Genomic DNA, 15,962 nt, shown 5'->3' on the forward strand with positions numbered 1-15,962 from the left:
CATGTGTCTGGACCAATACTGAATGGGAAAAGCCTTGCTCCTCATGACCAAACAGATGGAACAGAAGGGAGTAATTAAGGAGGCCAAAGGCAGGATCTGAGAATAAAGACTTTCAGCAGTGTGAACACCTCCCTAGCTTCAGTTTTGGAATTTGCAGTTGTGGGGTTGTGTTAGGAGGGCATAGTCTGAGAACCAATTATGAAAATAATTGCAAAGTCCCAAAAATTGATGACGTTGGTGGGTGTTAATCACAGAAACGGCTAATATGGCAGATATACATTTAGCTGTAATGCCATGAGTTGGGCCATCAAACTGAAAACCTAACTAAATAGGTAATGGAAGATGAACAAAACTGCAACTTTGTAAGGGATACCTTATGGCCCTCACAAGATAAGGCAGTCAAAAGAGTAACGGAATGACTAACTCATACATCTCAAGTAGGTGACTAAAATATCTGACACTAACTGTTTTTAGGTCTTCAACCAAACTAATAATCTACTACCATGTGTTTTTATTTCATTTATTTAATGAACAAAGTTATATCCTCTAAGTAACTTAACCTAATTAGGGATAATGAGAGTCAGCTGATGGGACACAGCCGGCCTTGATTAGAGCCAATCCTGCTCAAGATAAACATCACTTATTTTGAACCTTATCATCTGAATCAAGTGGCCATAACACAAATCCAACAAACACATAATGCCACACTCAAAGGAAATTTCTGAAGAGACCAGAAAAAATATTGATAGCTAACACACTGTAAAGGGCTGCTTAGCCACCAAATCACAGTGACAGTCATAATCTTCAAATGGAAGAGTCACAAAGGATTCTGAAAATGAACCATAGGCTTCTCTTTTTTCAGCAAAAATTAGTGTTCATAAACCTACAAACTGAAAGACACGTGGAAAAAAAGCCTTCATTAGAGCTCAGCCAAACTGAGCTGAGCCCTGAACAAGCCAAAAATCACAGTTTATATAATCTTGACCTTGTTTGAAACAATGCCTTTGCTGTCTATTCTGACTCTTTACTTCAGCTGGCTTCTCACATGCCCTTTCTTGGCTACCAATATTGTTCTCAGTTTATCTCTTACTTTCTTTCCTTGCTTCCCTTATTTCGTAACTGTCCTTCAAATAACAGGTGTTCCCGCTGTTCCCCCTTCTTTGTCCTCAGACAGTTTCTGTATGTCATTCTCTTCCTTCTCTGTCTTTCTGAGTTACTCAATATTGGTGGTTTTGCTCTGAGCTTTAACTAAAAAAGAAATCTAATCCACACTAAGTTTTAATGCTTACAATAGCTCTTATTAAATTAATATCTATTTGTGCTAATACATGATATTTTATTTTTCTATACTTGTTGTACTCTTGTCTTGACCTGGAAACTCATCATAAGATGACTTTTATTATTCACTGTGCAGGATATACTGCACATTTATACAAATTCTATATCAAATCCATTAGTTTTTTGGGACTTCCATAGTGTTTCATAAGTTTCCACCGTGTTTCTCTGTTTACACTATCTAAAGCCTTTTTGAAGTCAACAAACTTTATATGAAGTGGTGAGTTCCATGCAATGAACTCCCCTATTATAAAGTTCAAAGTTGTTATTTTATCGATATTTGACCAGTTTTTATTAAAACCTGCCTCTTGGTATCATAAAGTTTCATCTACCTCCTTTAATCTTTGTAAAATGAACCTGTTCAACATTAGTTCAGTATCTTTCTAGAAATCATTGGGAGCTCTGTAGCACTCTGTGGCACTGACTAAGATCACCTTTTTAGATAACATTTTTAAACTAGACTCTCCTCAAATTCTATAGGGATCTATTCTGGTTCTCATATTCTTTCAGATACCCAGTGCAGTATTTCTGCAGTTGTATACTGGACTACCTAAGTGTTTCAAATAGAATCACAACAGGACTAGGAGCTGGGGAATGACATGCCAGATTTCCTATTTTGTGGCTTTTTGCAGCTTATGGGGAGTTCATATTTTGCAGCTTTAAAAGACTACATGGCCCCTAACAAGAGTGACATCATTGGAATACTGTATGTCTCTGTATGTGTTTACCATGTGAAGAAGTTCATAAAGTGGTAACCAAATTTTCCAAATTAAACCTCTGACAGACCTTTGCTTATACCACTGCTGCTACCTCTCAGATCCAGAGTGTGGATAATCTCCATGTTCTCTGTTTCCTTTCCACATCTCAAAGATCATATAGCTCAGGCTGACTGACATTCTAAATTGGCCGAGTGTAAGTATATGAGTGAGTGCACACTGCCATGGACAGATGCTCTCTCCAGGCTTGGTTTCTGTCATGCAGCCAATATTATTTTGTCCACAGGATCCCTGCATTGGAATAAGCAGTTGTGCAACTGAATGAGTGAAAAATATAGTCATTAAGAACCTTCTGTTATGTTCTTTGAACAGTTTTTTTGCTTTGTTTTAGGTACTAGAGATTAATGGAAGTTTATTTCTGTATCTTGGCTTTTTGTATGTAAACTTTTGCATTAAATTTCACTTATCAAAAATGTGACTATTTTGCAATGGAAAATACCTGCAACTCCTTATTTAGATGCTTGTCTTTTGTTTATGGTACAACACCAATTACATTCTTCATAAATGTACAAGTACCTTTGATGAAAGGGGCAAAGAGAAATTTACTTTGGGTTGTTCTGCTAAACATACATGAAGAATGTGCCCATAAAGAATCAAAGTGAATACAAAACTTTTTTTCCAAAGCACTACATTTGTCAATGAATATTTCTGGGACACAAATGATTGCAAATTAGTCATCCATTCATTTTCAGAACTCACTTCAGAGATCTTTAGGCTCAAGGCACAGTTAGACTGTGAGTATAGTTAGTGCACCATTATTCTAGTTATATTCTCTAAAAATCAGATTTTTATATCAGCAGTTTTAAAAGTAAGTTTTCTGGTTGCTGGAATGGTAGAAAAGTACAAGGAAACTTAGTGTACATAAAATAAGTATGTTAAGTGCTAGAACACACTTTTATAACTATTGCTTAAAGTTGCTTGGAAATTTGGAAATGTTTTTGCTCTTTCTCTTATATTGGGTTAAAAAAGAAGAACCGAAAAATGGAAAATAATTGCACAATCTGTCTGTCCATCAATTTTTTAACATTTATCCAGTATATGGGTTGTGGGGATAAATGCACATTTAAAATTAAAGAAAATCTGTTATTTTTTTGAATTCTGCAAGCTTTTCCATTAAGTAATAAGATTAGATTTAAAGACATTAGATTAATTGTTGAGTCTAATGTAACTCCGTGAGTGGGAAGTGTGTGTGTGGGTGGCTTGTCATGGGCTGGTGTCCTGTGTAGGGTTCATCACCCACTAGAACCTGGTGCTGCTGGAATATATCATGCTACTGGGATATATCACAGGTGTTTGCAACCGAAAGCTTAACATGTAAATTTAAAATGGATAGATAGAGGAAACATATTTTAAAATAAAAGTATTTTATTACACTCTTGTTTTTCTCATATCCATAATGTTCAGTTATTGCCCTTGAAATCTCTGTGTGTATGCAAACTGTCCAGTTTACAGGACATCTGCTGATCTCTTAGTCATATTTTTGTACATTTGGACTATTACATCAACCTTCTACTGATGCATCCTTGTCTCTGTTGTTCACTTGACCTTTATCTGGTTTCCTGATATGCCTGAACAAGTTTCTGACAGTTATTAACCCTTTTGTACTTCTAGGATATTGCAGATGTTATATGAGAGTATACTAAAATATTTAATTACTGTTACTGCCAAATAATTTTCTAACAATACCTCATGATGTTTGTATAATCATGGTTTAGTCCAAATAAAGAACTGTCTGCTTCTCACGTATTCAGGACAAAGGTTAAATTATGCGCAATCATTCTGGCTGAAACAATGGATGTAACATGCTTTCTTATTTGGTTCTTTTGTTGGTTACATTTTAACTGAAGTGTGTAGAATAAATTCAACTTTATTAGTCCCCAGGGAATATTTTGGCTTTACTGCAAAAGTTTTTTAGAGAGATAGACAGACAGACAGACTGACCGACTGACCAACCAGAATTTAGATGTTGTGTTGACCAGAGGAGGAGTAATAGGAGATTGGGAGCATGTACTGAAATGTATAACAATAATGAAATAGGCAATGATTACACAAGTTGCTGATGTAAAAACAAAAGTAAACATAACGAGAAAAAGCAATCATTTCAGTGTCTTTATTACAAATACTATATGGTATTGTTTTTGTTTTAAAGGAATCAGACTTGCAAATGGAAAAAAAAAGAATTGGATGGAGAAGTTTATTTTCTGTTCAACTTAATGAATAGAACTCTATTCTATATTTTCTTGAATGCTTATTTACAAGGAAAGCAAAAAAAATAATAAACAGTGCAAATAGCAGCTGTGAGATTATTTACTCATTTCTCCCATTGGAGATAATTAGGATCTTGTGATATCTGTATTTAGCTTAATTGTAGGTTATGAGAACCCCATTGAGACACCAAAATTAATGTCACCATGACTTAGTGTTTTTTAATAATTATGGTAAAGCTTGTGGAGTATATTTGAAATACTGAAAATACTGTTGTAGTCCTAAACAATAACAAACACAGCATGTATTGAGCTGTACATTTTCACTATATTTGATTGTAATGTTACTTTTGAGCTAGCCATAAGTCTTTCAACTGATATAATTTTCAGAAAGGTCAGAGCACATGAAAGGAAAGGAAGGAAAGTTAGATTAATTGGTTTGACCGAGATTTCCTGCGCTCACATGAGTAGCAAGGCACAAACAACAGCAAAAATGGCACTGACATCTGGCGAGAGAATAAAGCGAATTCATAAAGCAAAATACTCTGTGGACGACGTTTTGCCTATTATCTCTGAACTGGACTATGACTTGTCAGACTCAGATTTTGATACAAGTGATTGAAAACGAATGTGACGTTCCAGCTTCAGCTGATTGGTCCCCAGCTAATCGTTGTACTGACAATGTTCGCCAGGGAGGACTGCCACTTAACAATGATAGGTAGAAACCAGATTGCAATGCACTGTGACCGTGTCCCAGCCATACAAAGAGCCTGGCCGCAAGCCTGCTGCACATTCTTGGCAAACTTGAAGCCACAGCATGCAGCAACAGACGTTTTATGTTGATTTCTGTGTGAAACCATTGCTTTTCAGAAACTATGTTTTTTTTGGAAAAAATATTCAGCCCTCAAAGAGTTAAAATTGTTCATATGTAGTACTTTACTATTACTGCATATAAGCTTTCCAAACAAACTGATTTTTTTTTAAGATTTTAAGTAGAACAGTATTGATACACAAAAAGTGAAAGATAATTCCATAGTAAAAAAAGAAAAGCCTAAAATGTAGTATTTTGGCCACCATCTAGTATGTGCTAGAGTATGTAACAAAAAGGTGATAGATGATTGGGAAAAAAGAATATAACAAAGACAGGGTAACAAGAAAGTAACCAGTGGTTACTTTGAAAGTGGATCATTTAATTAAAAATATGAGAGAGATTAATGTTTTAATTGGCAAACTAAATTTAGCATTAAGATTTGCATACACTCTTTTTCTTTAAATGTAATATAAACAGACAGATCAGTGTGGTCAAGGATTGAAAGAAGACACAATAAGCTTGGATGGGTTTTGGTTTAAAAACTGTGACACCTTCAGTAATTCTTCAACTTGTTCTGCCTGGGAAAATTGGTAGACACTTTGTGAGAGCTGCCATAAATGGCGTTATTAAAAGTGATGGGCACCAGCTACTCCTCTTATGCAAGATACTTAAAAATAGGGGACATCTTGAGCAGAGACGAGTGGCTAAATGCCTCATGTATTTGTCACAAAATTATAATGAGATAATTGCTGATTGAATATAAATTCTGTTGTAATGAACTGAAACCAACACATAGCAAATTTGCCTCTGAACTTAAGGATTTGGTCTAGGACAATCTGCTAGAAGATCAAATTACCAAGTCCACTGCTACATTTTATAACCAGGTTTCTTTAGTTGTATATTAACATTCAGAAAATGTGCCTAGGAGTTGAAGGTCTTCAGTTAATTTCATTTAAATATGCACAAAATAAATTCTGTGGACAGAAAAAATGTTAATGGATATGCATATAGCTAGATAGAACTTTATTTTATATGAGGGCATTTGCAGTTTGTGATTTCCATTGTCTTTGTGAAAATCAGAGGTGTTTGTTTGATGCTTCCAATTCAAATATTCTTTGTTCAAAAAGCTGAAATCTATATCTAGTAGTATTAACCTTCCTTGATTCACTGAATAAGCCTAAGGGTATCACAAAAATTTGCCATTTCTCAGAATCTACTAATGTATAAGCTACATTCTGCTTGTAACCAGTGACAGGATTCCCTGACAAAAGGCATTATATCAAATGAAAATTAATGGTTAAATAAATATATCATGGTATATTTAAAAAATACTATTATTAGCTTCTGTTATGAGAATAGTTTTCTTTGAAATAAAAGATGTTTGTAACAATTAGTGTGTCTTGAACACTTTAGCTTAAAACAGGAAACACCTGTTCAGAATATTATAATACCACTTGAAATAATCTTTCTCTTGAGTAAGTTCTAAATTTTTGCTAATGTAGGATTAACTTTTTATGGTATAATATTAAGTCCACATTACTAAACCAATTATTAATTTCATCTTCAACAAGCTGAACCTGCTGTATTCAAATGTTATTGCCTTCAAATGTACATCAGGACAGGTCTGACCATCTTTCTGTTACATACAAGTCTGTTATTGACAGCAGCAGCTCCTCTGTATCCAAGCCAGAAGTTCTTATATGTGCCTGGGGGATTGTTGTATGTTATATTATTTGTATATTATACACTGTATATAGTGACCCAAATACACGATATTAGGTTTAAATAAATTTATTTTTATTTTATAACAGTACCTTAACAGGCTTTTCTCAGTCCAGCACGGCACAATAAAATACAATAAATACTTTCCATCTCCTTCCGCTCCTCCTCAAAGAGCATAATCTGCTTTCTCCTAACTCAGACTCCTTGAGTGAGGTGAGATGGCTCCTTTTATAATTGACCAGGGAATACTTCTAGTGCAATGGCATTGCATTATAGAAGCAATTCTGGGTTATGTAGAAGTTCCTTAAAACAGAGAGATCCTATCCCAGCAGTTCCCTCTGCCAGCAACCAAGGACCCTGACATGACTGTCCTTCTGAACTACAAGTCCCATTCAAACCAGCAGGTGTCCAAACTGGGACTGGTCCTGAGGAGCACTACTACTTCTCATACTGGGGGATGAACTGTTTTTGATACCCACTGTTCATTCGGCTCCCGCCATCCATCCATTATATCATTACTCTTTCATCCTGAGCACTGGGTTGCTCCTCCATTCATATTGTCCTTTCATTATGTCCTCCATCCCAGTAAGAATGCCAGCCCCTCCATTATAGCATATATACTGTCACACACGTGCGAGTAGGAGGCAGCTGAAGGGCTTAAGTAATGGTAATACCACATCCGACCAGGGGGCGGCGGGGTGCACTAACTGTGTTTCTCAGTTCCCTGCAGACCGTTCATGAGAAATCCTGCCAGGTTGCGGCTCCCTCGATGACACCATTTTTGGGGCCCCCGCGATGATGTCACTTCCGGGTCTGTCCCCCTCGATGACAACACTTCCAGGTCAGGCCCAGACAATGATGTCACTTCCTATATGGGCCTTTAAAGCTGGCATCTTACCACCAAGAAATCAGTTCTGTTTTGGACTCAGTATTGCGAACATCGCTGTCAACTTTAAAAACCTTTTGCAGCCAGGGATATTATACGGGTGGCTGTCCCAAACCTTTTTATAATGTCTGGTCTGTGTTTTTATCACAATATATATATATATATATATATATATATATATATATATATATATATATATATATATATATATATATAATGATTTTCCTCAAGCTTCTGTAAAGTTTAATTCTCTCTTGGGGACACATTGCAAGGCTGCAAAAGCATTTTAAGTCATTGGACATTAAGGTAGAATTGTGAGTGAATTAAATTCAAGATTTCCCATTTTTGTGGTTAGTTTGCTCTGTGTAGTTGTGTTTCATGACATAAGAGTAAAATCTATTAAATTAGAAAATCTATGATGCTTCCTTTTATCACTAAACACATTTTTTGTGAATCGTTTTCTGGTTATCATGTAGTCATAGTAAACATCCCTTAATTCCTTGAAGTTGATTTATTTTGGTTTATCCATTTTTGTGTATTGAGAAAAAAAGGCAACATATAATGGAGTTTCAGTTTTTGGGTGTATTCAGCAGTATAATTTGCAACTATTAAAAAATTTGATAGGCCATGTTAATAATGTGTATCTGCCAGTTGTGACTTGTATGTTCTGAGTCAAACTAATTACCCTTATATTGTTGCTTTCTGTATATTCCTTACACACTGAAGCTTCATTTTACGAGGGAGTAGTGCTATTATTAATTGCATATTTATGGATGCATTGAAAACAAACTTGTCTCTTTTCCAAACAAACATGTTTTTTTATTCCAAACCTTCCCCAGATGACTCAGTTAAAATGTGCTCCAAACTCTCAGTAAGACTGATGAGTCATGATGAATTCACAAGTCTTCTATTGTTCCTTTAACTGAGATGAATACCTACTATGGATAGTTTAAATTAGTGTTTATGTAGCAGCTATATTTTTATGCTGGTTGTAAATTATTATGTTTTGGTAGTATACGGTTTTGTTACTTCTGAGTGCTGTTTTTACCTCTCATTTTTTGTAAGGGGAGGCAGTGTAATCTAAATGTAAGGAGGTCTTTTTTTGAAATATTTAGTCTACACGTTCATGTCATACTTCTTGTGTGAATGTTAAGTTATGCTGAATGTATGATAGCAGGATATATGTGAGATATAAGGAAATTGTAATTCTTCAATAATAATAATTATAATCATATTAATATTTTTATTTATAAACACCTTTCCTGACACTCAAGTACATAGATAAGATAAAACAATCAAATTACAATAAGTTGCAATTAACACATGAATGTCTGTGACTTTTTGTTTGGCCTGATGATCAATAAATAATTCATCATTAGAAGAGCCCAAATTGCAGTGTGGTGTGTCATAATGTATCAGATATAGAGGGGACCACTGTTGTGAATTATATCTCATACGATATACTGCATTTAACAGACAATAAGTGTAAGTGCATGAACAAAATTTTGTTCCAGTTAAAATTGTATCTGCAGAGATTTAATCGTGCTATAATCTGTTTAGTACTTTCTTCCAAACACCAAAAAGTAGAGCATTGTAATAATCAAGATGATAAATGACAAAAACATGTGTAAGTGCCTCAGTGGTGTGATGGGAAAGAAAAAGTTTAATTCAGATATGGAAAAAGGAAGGTTTCAGGTCAAGTATGAGTCAAGTACTGAGTCCTGTTAAACTCCTCTAATTTTGCTTGACTGTAAATGAAAAAAGATGCATTGAAAACCAGCAGCACTTTCCATGTTCTCTCTCTAAAGGAACAGGCACAACAACCAGTTTAAACACCATATTACTAAAGGTTATAAGGAGAAATAAAATGCTTGGAACATGCATAGTAATAGCAAAGAGAAAAATAAAGGTGTGCATGTGGTAGTTAGGAAAGTACTTGCCATAAGACAAAGAGCAAATTGTGCACACCTAAAAAAGGAGTTTACCATTAATACGGATCATGTTGGTTTAAAATGGCAGTATCTTTCCTACTCATACTTGCCCTTTGCTTCTGGTAACAAATCAGTATGAGAAACACTAAACCAATAGTATATAATGAAGGCTCAACAGCCAAAACTTCCTTTGTTGCAACCTTCTTTTTTAATTTTTTTTTTAGTGTGGAAAAAATTTTTTGTTTAAATCTCCTTTTCTGGTGCAATCCTACTCTAATTTCTGAGAATGTTGATAAGCTGTATTTAGCTAGACCTATATGTCTGGTGAATCTTGACAAAAGCAGAAAGGTGAATTTTTCTTTTGCTTTAGGATAGCGAGTAGTTTCTCCAGCCGGCATTCATTTTGAGTCCAGGGCCCTTAAGAATGTCACAAACATAACTTTTGAAGGTTTTAAAAAACAAGCAATTCATCCATATGCAGTTTACAGAAGAGTTTGCAGTAGTTTTATAGAAGTAAAGAGATAAAGACAGATTAACAAAAGAATATGTAACAATCATAAAGCTACTGTTAGAGGTTCCGCTGATACAAATTCTGGAAGTAGTCTAGTGGAGATCACCTTAAACCAACCTAAAATTAACTTTAGCACAATAAAATTCACTCCTTCGGTAATCAAACTATGTGTACAGAAATATTAAAATTATTCAAGTGCATTTTTTCTTAACCTGAATGTTAGCTTTTGTTTTAAAGAAAAAATAGAATGTTTGTATTTATTCATTTTCATTTTTATCAACAAAAATACATAGTGAATCTCTTATTTTAAGAGTTAACTGGGTTAGTAGGAATGGAGTTGAACAGTTATTCTTTCAGTCTCTGTTTCCCATTATTGAATGGAGGAAAACCAAATGGGAGAGGACTGGAATCACTTCTATTCCATCCTTTTCTCAGCAGGAAGGCTAATACTCTACACCACCTGCAAAATGCCATTGTGGTGGATCGCCGGCTTCCTATTCTGGCCCTCACCCCCAGGCCGCCAGGAGGAGCTCTCCCAACAGCATGGACGTGCCCCGAGTTCCAGCAGGGCCTCATGGATTATGTAGTTTGTATACACATACATGTAGCTGGATACCTTGGGGACCACTGGGAGTCGCTGTCGGGAAGCCCGTGGACTTATGTGTGCCCTATAACCTGGAAGTACATCCTGGTCACGTGAGCAGGAGAGATGACGTGCTTCCAGGTTGAAGATAAGGACTGTTTACCCTGACCCGGAAGGAATAAGGACTTGTGGACTGTTGGGCAGGAACACCTCCGGGTCAGGGTGTATAAAAGACTCTGGGAAAGCCCAGTACACTGAGCTGAGCTGGGAGGTAGGGTGGCTAAGTGTCTGGGCGAGGAGGAAAGAGTATTATTGTGAGAGAGTTGATTTATATGAGTAGTGTGGAGTGGAGGGTGATTGGTGCACTGTTTTATAAGAAAATAAAGAAGTCTTGTACATTCACCTGGTGTTTGGAGTGGTACCTGAGGGTTCAAGAGGTGGACAAAAGCCTTAACTGCTACACCATAAATATGAATATCAGATCTTACAGAGAAAGATGTTGTTCTTTCTCATACAGACTTAGACATACAGTATAGGCGATTGTCCTGACTGCCATTATTTTCATAGACAACAGCATTGTGAAAAAGCAGTGACTGCAGAACCCTCCTGTAACAGTGCAGAGTATGTAAAATTAAAAATTATTTGTTGATTTACGTACTCTCTGACAGGCTAGGTGCATATATTGTAGGACCTCATGAGCCCATCGTACAGGAGCATAAATACTGTACATCCTCATGCTGACAGACTATTCAACAGATATTAAATATAGAAGAAGATAATGTAGCCATTAATCCTGACCTTACTCTGTTGATTTCTAATGATATTGTTATATTTCTAATGATAAGGCAGGAATTACCTTATCATCTCCCTAAGCAGTCAAAGAAGTAAAAAAAAAAAAGTTAGGCCTTGGGGTATGAAAGAGAGTACCAGTCTATGATATAGCCCCACCATTCTGGGACCAAAACATGCCAGGTCATATGACTAAGAGATATTGCCAGATTCCCTTGACTCCAGGGAAAAAGACCATGTTTACCTCCCACGGAATACATTGACAATACCGTGTAACTTTGGGCCCCCTGGTGCACTGGTATCGTTCCAGCATCTGGTAGAGAGACTGGTAGAGTCGCATGGAGACAAGAGTGCTGTCTGTCTGGATGACATTATTGTCTCTTTTCCAGCACCTGGGAAGAGCACTTGCACCACTTAGAGGCTGTACTGACTTTCCATAAATAATCAGACTTGCACATAAACACAAAGAAAGGTTAGTTTGGGCTGGCTAAAGTCTTTAGAGTATGTGGTGGGTCATCATGATTGCCTTTATATACAGGGCTATTCAAAATGTAAGAGCAGATTTCAAAAATGTATTTCAAACAAACTGTTTAAGACAGAAACACATTCCGCACTTCACTGGATAGAGGAAAGTTCCAAGTTTAAAAGCCTGCCTAGAAGTACCAGTGAATGCCACCGAGCGCTGTTTCTCGTTTATAGTAAAATGGCGACAACACCACAAGAAAAATCATTCTGTGTGCTGCAGTTTGCGAAGTATGAGTCCATTGGATTGGAAGAGGTGGACAACAAGATCTTGCTCATCGTCTATGGCCTCCCAGGTCTCCAGACCTTATCCACACCCTTTTTTATCGATGGGGTTATATTAAAAAAAGAGTGTTCAACCTATGCCCGCTAATCTTCAAGTTTTGCGACATCAAATTGAGGAAGCTGTGAATTCTGTAACTAGGGACCAGTTGACTCGTGTGTGGCAAGAAATGGTCTACCGTTTTGATGTTTGTCGCTCTGCACATGGTAGTCATGTTGAGTGAATGCAACCTCCAGGACCATAGGAGCAAACTTTGAACTTTCCTCTATCCAGTGATGTGCGGAATGTGTTTCTGTCTTATACAGTTTGTTTGAAATAAATTTTTGAAATCTGCTTTTTCATTTTGAATAGCCCTGTATATTTATGTAGCACAATTAAATGTAGATGACCAAATTATTCTACTGATGCTACCTTATTTTTGCAGGGACCTGTTGTCATCCCCACCTCTGTAGAGTTTTCACATTCTCTAGTTTTATTGTAAAGATGTCAATTTTAGATTGATTAGCATCTTTAATATGAAAGAGTTTGCCAATTTACATTTACATTTACAGGTTACATTTACAGTTAGGTCCATAAATATTTGGACAGAGACAACTTTTTTCTAGTTTTGGTTCTGTACATTACCACAATGAATTTTAAATGAAACAACTCAGATGCAGTTGAAGTGCAGACTTTCAGCTTTAATTCAGTGGGGTGAACAAAACGATTACATAAAAATGTGAGGCAACTAAAGCATGTTGTCTCTGTCCAAATATTTATGGACCTAACTGTAATTTGAAATAAAGCTTATGAATTGATTGCTTTAAATAGAATTGTTATAATGTTGATATCGAAGTTGGCAACCAAAGTATGTGAAATTGATATCTAGCAAACACTTAAAGAAAAGACTGTTGAAGCTGCTTTGTATGCAGAGTGTGATTTCCTAGACATGTCCCTGAGTATTACATGTAGATCTTCTTTTCAGAAACAGAGATCTTTCAGATTTATTGTTAGTCAAGTCCTTTTCTAGTCTACTATGAGTATGAGAAGCTGCACTGAGCTAGCATTTACTGTGCATACCTCCACAAGGGGCAGACCATTAATTTATAAAATTATATTGTGTGAGGAAAACAGGCTTGTTGATGACATATTGTAGTCAAGCCATCCTCTATGCAAATTTCAAATTGTGTTTACTAGCATTTTGTAAGAGGTCTGTGGAGCGGAATATCAAGCAAAAAGGCAGGGGGGGGGGGTTTGAATGTTCCATAAAGGGACATTTAATAGTAAATAAAGAGTATGTTAGCAATCCCCAACTATTTTAGGATTATTATCATATTTTAAAGCTTCGTATAGTTTTCCATACAAATGATATTGTGACACCCAAGAGAACAAAAGAATGCTACATTTTTTTCAAATTCAGCTTGTGAATTCATTGCTTTAAATAGAATTGTCATAATGTCCTTTTTAGCTGCTGAATTCAGTACTTAATGAAAGTTTCAGTGGCAATACAGTATAGCTAAACATATTTATTATTTTCTTCTGTCTTGAATGTACTGTTCTCTACATGGAGAAATGTTTTCAAACATGTATGTAATGTTCCTTTATTAGCTTCTACCTATGCCAATATGCTCTTGTTAAAAATTTTGCTTTATAGCAGCAACTTCTATCAGCTGTATTGATGTGTTTTAATTATGTTTGCAAAAGCAGCAATATTTAAATACCTTTGCTGTTCACATTTATATCTCCTATATAAGCCAGGGCTTGGATTTTAGTGCAGAATTACTGGAATCTCACTTATTACTCGAATATCCCACTAGGTTTAAATTAATAAAGCAGGAAAGTTCAGCTTCTCTTTCAAGACCAAAAATACTTTCATTAGTACAGTTTTACCCACTATGGAATAAGTTCAGATAGAAAAATAAATGATTCAGGCATGCTTTAAAAGTGAGCCATTCAGCTGTAAATTATAATCCTTTTAACTTGTAATGGCATGCATTTGAATGAGGAAGTTAAAATGATGACAAGATGAATTGGTTTTTAATCCAGTGTCATTAGTAGCCTGAAAAGAGAGATTTTGCATTTATTCATTACTTGTAATGTACATGGTTCTAGTTGTCTGTCCAGCCACCCATTCTAGTACATTGGGCCTGGAAGCAGTTTCCTGCACCAAGTTTGAGACAGTTACATTTAGAGTCATCAGATAATCTAACTTGCATGGCTTTATGATGTGGAAGGAAAATACAAGCAGTGCCAGCTATAGCTGTAGCAAATAAAAATCAAAGAGAGTTTTAAATAAAGTGACTATCTCTTTACAGTTTTAAATAAAGTGGCTATCTCTTTACAGTTTTAAATAAAGTGGCTATCTCTTGTCACACACGTGCGCATGGGAGGCAGCTAAAGGGCTTGAGTAAGGGCAGTTCCGAGACATACCAGGATATGGCAGAGTGCACTGACTCTTTTTCTCCCTTGCCTGCAGACCATTCACGGGAGTTCCCACCTGGTCCTCTTGACGTCACTTCCGGGACCGAGCCAATGGAAGGAGATCTTGCCAGCTCTGGCCCCTGTGATGTCACGTCCAGGCTCGCACCAATGACGGAAGACCTTCATGAGCCCGACCCCTTTGACTTCACTTCCTGTCTTCCCCTTTAAAAGTCTCCACCTTTTCCCTGTTCCCTCAGTTCTGTTTTGGACTCGGCTTTGTGCACATCAGTGCTATATCTGTTGAAAGCAAAATTGCAGCCAGGAAACCAAATTATACGGGTGGCTGCCCCAAACCTTTTCACGACTCTTATGTCTGGTTATTGTGACACTCTTTACCAGTGGTTAGTCTACAATGGAGATAAAATTAGCAATTTCATATGTTCATACTAAAATAAAATTGATTTAGTTCAGAGCTTCCACATTGACCAGACATTTGTGTGGCTCAACTCGGAATGCTTTGAAGCACATAGCATCTCTCTCTAAAAACACTACATTGAATGGTTCAGCCAAGAAGTTTTATGAGATATCGAAATGTCTTTTCTTTTTATGTACTCTTTTCTTTTTCTTTAAAGTATTATTTAGTAAACTGTGTTTTCATTCTGTTTGTATTTTATTATGTGTTACTAGGGGGTTCGCCCCTGGTTGCTTCACTTGCCAACCCCCCCAGGGTGTGCTACGCACCAGCCACTTTGCGTCTCTGCCGCTGAATGCACCCCAAGGAGACACGGTCGCCCCTCCAAAACCCCCTCTTAAACGGTGATACAATAGGAAACAAATAGTTGTTTTTTTTTTTTACCTCCTCTTTGCTCAATCAGCTACTGACTTGCTGCTGCTGCTGTGCCGCATAATCTGCATCTTGCGCTGTGCTTCTAACATTTAAAAGCCTGTACAGCAGCTGTCTTTGTCATCTACTCTTTGTCTATTATTTCCGGCCCCGGGTGTGGTTAAATCTGCTGGCACAAAGTCTCGTCTCGCAGGACGTGAGTTCTTGATATTTTTTAGTTTATAATTTAAAAACCGAATAAGAATCTGAAAATCTAACAACATCACATTAAAGTTCGATAAATTCTGAAAAGAATGATACAAAACATATATATGTAGGTTTTAAAATAAGCCCGATTTAAAGCGTGACACAAAAAGTCACATAAA

Source organism: Erpetoichthys calabaricus, chromosome 4 (assembly GCF_900747795.2).
Source record: "Erpetoichthys calabaricus chromosome 4, fErpCal1.3, whole genome shotgun sequence".
In the NCBI taxonomy this organism is placed as follows: Eukaryota; Metazoa; Chordata; class Cladistia; order Polypteriformes; family Polypteridae; genus Erpetoichthys; species Erpetoichthys calabaricus.